Source organism: Palaemon carinicauda, chromosome 21 (genome assembly GCF_036898095.1).
Source record: "Palaemon carinicauda isolate YSFRI2023 chromosome 21, ASM3689809v2, whole genome shotgun sequence".
NCBI classification, from domain to species: domain Eukaryota; kingdom Metazoa; phylum Arthropoda; class Malacostraca; order Decapoda; family Palaemonidae; genus Palaemon; species Palaemon carinicauda.
The window spans coordinates 42,211,327-42,216,326 of NC_090745.1; positions in this window are offsets into that span (position 1 = coordinate 42,211,327).

A 5,000-nucleotide genomic window follows, 5' to 3' on the forward strand; every position below is an offset into this window, starting at 1 on the left:
ATGAGAACTACACAGTTCATCTTTCAAGGTATTAAATGCCTGTTGATGCTGCTCATAGCATATGAAATCTACGCCTTTCTTCATAAGATCAGTTAGGGGAGCGGCTATTATTGAATAATTGCGTATAAAACGCCTGTAATATCCACTACACCCCAGAAATTGCTGTATTCCCTTGACATTAGTAGGTATTGGAAAGTTGCGGATAGCCGACACCTTATCACGGACTACTTTAAGACCTTGGCTTGACACCATAAAACCCAAATAGACTAATTCTGTTTTGAAAAATTCACACTTACTAATCTTTACCCTTGAGTTATGTTGTCTTAGTCTCTGTAGTACTAGTTCTAGTCTACGTAGATGTTCTTCTAAAGTATTGGAAAAGATTACAAGGTCGTCCATATAGGCATGCAATATATCCCCTAGCAAGTCTCCAAACACTATGTTAATCATTCTTGTAAATGTTATGGGAGCACAACGTAAACCAACAGGTATCCGTAAAAATTCATAATATCCCCAGGCTGTGCTGAAGGCTGTGTATGGGATACTATTTTCTTCTAATGATATCTGGTGAAAGCCTTTAAGTAAGTCCAAACTGGTAAAATATTTATTCTGACCTAACAAAGATAAAATATCGTCAGTACATGGCACTGGGAATCGATCAGGGATCGTCTCCTCATTTAGGCGACGGAAATATACGCAGATACGCCATGTTCGATCTTTTTTCGGTACAACTATTAATGGAAAATTATAAGGGCTGTTCGAGTTCCTAATGACTCCTTCTTCTAGCATTTTACCTACTTCATCATTTATTTCATTTTGGAATTACATAGGGAGTCTGTACGAGGGTACATAGATAATTTTCTGCTTGTCCTTTAACCTTATTTGATGCTCGGTCACATCTGTTCTTCCTAAGGATCCATCCGTAGTGGAAAAAACATCATGATACTCAGTTAAAAGTCCAACAAATTTCTGCTGAATTTCTTCTTCTTGAATGTCTTTATTGATTTTATCTTTAATAGATTGCAAAAGGGATTCATCCGCAACTGATTGAGCGTGATTGATTTCAGCAACGTTAGAATACGATGTTTATAAACTTCTACATCCAAGATATGTTGATTTTTGTGAATTACTAAAGTGGTATTTAAATGATTACAGACATCAATATTACATTGTTGATGTGAGCCTATGTGACAGACAATCCATTAGTTTTCAAAGTGTCGGAAAGGATTAATATTTCAGATCCTGGTAACGTTTTCTTTATTTGCACTATTAAATTCGAAGGTACGTTTGGCTCGATAGATTGCATGCAAAATGATATTACGGGTGAACGATAATTCTGTTGGGTCCCGTATATTATTTCTTTATTAGTGAGACAAGTTATTGGTTCTTCAACGTACGTCACTGTTTTATTTGTCGTGTCCTTTTTATCCAAAACTGATTTTAAGGTATTAGAAGACATAGAATTTTCCTTTGATATACACGCCGTGCTTGGCAGGGGCTAAGATAATGTTTTGATTGCCCATAGATTGGTATCCTATAATTACAGCATGATACATATCAATTTTTTGTACAACAACAAATGTATCGGCAAACGTGCGCTTACCGACCTTGTACTGAACATGAGTTACGCCTATTACATTTAATTCATTATTTCCTATACCCAAGAGCCTTACTCCGGACCTCTCTATAGGGAACTTCGAAAACAACAAATGATGTGTCCTCAAATCCATGATATTACTTGGACTACCAGAGTCAAAAAATAATGTAAATGATCTGTGTTCCAAATTTACAGCATATAATGTTGGTCGTAACTCATTTTGGCTTATTATTGTATGAATTCGTTGCAAATCTATGGGAGCATGCACTGATTTATTTAATTCGGCCGTGTGTTTCATAGGAAAATCTATTGCCTCACAATAATCTGGTAAAACTTTAAATGGATTATTCAATACTACTGATGTTGATATGAATGACCTTGACCCAACATCATTCTCTTCCCCACTGGAGTTAAATATGTGGTATTTGCTTTGCTCTGCACATTCCGAAAATTAGTCTGACCTTGCGAGTTCTGGTAGGACTGCCCAGGATCAGCGTTATTTGAAGTACTATTTGTTTGTTTCAGATTTTGAACAACATTGACGTTTGGCTGTTTCTTCTTATTGAACTGAGGATTTTTCTTTTTATTTCCATATGGAACTGACTGTGGAATTGACTGTGGATTTGACTGTGTATTTTTAGGATTCTGTTGTGTCTTACGCGAGTAGCACTGACTATATGAATGAGTAGAACTATTATGTAACGAACAGAATCTCGTTCTGCAGTCTGCAATCAAGTGACCTTGACGTTTGCAATTACAATACGTCATTCCCGTGACTTGACTATTATTAACTACGTTTACTTATTGTGGCTTTTTTTTAATTTTTTGCAAAAACCTGTGTAAACAAGGGATCAAGATCAGTTCACTTAGACATGTGTTTCTTTATCTGTTTATATAAGTCCCATTCCGTACTTGATGGCGTTAACTTTTTATCAAGACGCCGCACTGAAGCTTCAAGCAACATAAGTGTCATGCTAGTTAAATACATTAATCGTAAGAAATCTTTCACGGAGATGTTATCTCTAGTGACCCAAGTGGAATTACCTAAAATATCTTGATACTCGTTTAGCCTATCGGCAATAAGAGCTGCTCTCTCAATAACATTAAGCTGAGTGATAGTGGCTTGATTAAGTGTATTTCTTAATGTTAAAACTGCATCCAAGGCTTCCTCACCGCCATAGACCGCACGTGGCCTAACTTTAAAATCATCCCATGTAACTGCTTCTTAAAACGAAACTCCCCTCAAATACGCACTCGGATCTCCTTTAGAAAAGTCTATAAAACTTTTAGCTTCTTGTAATTGTACAAATGGGTCTATAATTTGTTTAGCATTTAAATGGGCGTCGACGGAAGAAATCCACGACTCAACATTCTGAGGTAAGAAGCCGTTGACCCGACCTTGAAAAGGAAGGATAGCTGATCAGGCATTGCTCGGGCCGGGGGTGGGGTTACTCGGGCTGACAGGAGGTGTCATTTTGACTTTAACTTGTTTTTTATCTGTTCGATTCCTTGCAATCCTATAAAAATCTCTATATGAATACACTAGTGAATTAACAATAGCTAGCCCTTCCTTGTCTATTACTGCATACTTACTTTCGGAAGTTGTCAGTTTTTGAGAATAAAAAGCTATCGGGAAAAATTGTTTTTCATATTGCTGAAGCAATACCCCACCTACTCCTAAGTCTGAGGCGTCTGTTGCAATGAAGAATTGCTTACCGAAGTCAGGAATTTTTAAGATAGGAGAACTATACAGTTCATCTTTCAAGGTATTAAATGCCTGTTGATGCTGCTCAGAGAATATGAAATCTACGCCTTTCTTCATAAGATCAGTTAGGGGAGCGGCTATTATTGAATAATTGCGTATAAAACACCTGTAATATCCACTACATCCCAGAAATTGCTGTATTCCATTGACATTAGTAGGTATCGGAAAGTTGCGGATAGCCGACACCTTATCATGGACTACTTTAAGACCTTGGCTTGACACCGTAAAACCCAAATAGACTAATTCTGTTTTGAAAAATTCACACTTACTAATCTTTACCCTTGAGTTATGTTGTCTTAGTCTCTGTAGTACTAGTTCTAGTTTACGTAGGTGTTCTTGTAAGGTATTGGAAAAGATTACAAGGTCGTCCATATAGGCATGCAATATATCCCCTAGCAAGAGTCCAAACACCATGTTAATCATTTTTGTAAATGTTATGGGAGCACAACGTAAACCAAAAGGCATCCGTAAAAATTCATAATATCCCCTGGCTGTGCTGAAGTCTGTGTATGGGATACTATTTTCTTCTAATGATATCTGGTGAAAGCCTTTAAGTAAGTCCAAACTGGTAAAATTTTTATTCTGACCTAACAAAGATAAAATATCGTCAGTACATGGCACTGGGAATCGATCAGGGATCGTCTCCTCATTTAGGCGACGGAAATCTACGCAGATATGCCATGTTCAATCTTTTTTCGGTACAACTATTAATGGAAAATTATAAGGGCTGTTCGATTTCCTAATGACTCCTTCTTCTAGCATTTTACCTACTTCATCATTTATTTCATTCTGTAATTTCATAGGGAGTTTGTACGAGGGTACATAGATAATTTTCTGCTTGTCCTTTAACCTTATTTGATGCTCGATCACATCTGTTTTTCCTAAGGATCCATCCGTAGTGGAAAAAACATCATGATACTCAGTTAAAAGTCCAACAAATTTCTGCTGAATTTATTCTTCTTGAATATCTTTATTGATTTTATCTCTAATAGATTGCAAAAGGGATTCATTTGCAACTGATTGAGCATGATTGATTTCAGCAACGTTAGAATACGATGTTTATAAACTTCTACATCCAAGATATGTTGATATTTGTGAATTACTAAAGTGGTATTTAAATGATTACGGACATCAATATTACATTGTTGATGTGAGCCTACTGTATAAATAGCTTGTGTGACAGACAATCCATTAGTTTTCAAAGTGTCGGAAAGTATTAATATTTCAGAGCCTGGTAACGTTTTCTTTATTTGCACTATTAAATTCGAAGGTACGTTTGGCTCGATAGATTGCATGCAAAAAGATATTACGGGTGAACGATAATTCTGTTGGGTCGCGTATATTATTTCTTTATTAGTGAGACAAGTTATTGGTTCTTCAACGTACGTCACTGTTTTATTTGTCGTCTCCTTTTTATCCGAAACTGATTTTAAGGTATTAGAAGACATAGAATTTTCCTTTGATATACACGCCGTGCTTGGCATGGGCTAAAATAATGTTTTGATTGCCCATAGATTGGTATCCTATAATTACAGCATGATACATACCAATGTTTTGTACAACAACAAATGTATCGGCAAACGTGCGCTTACCGACCTTTTACTGAATATGAGTTACGCCTATTACATTTAATTCATT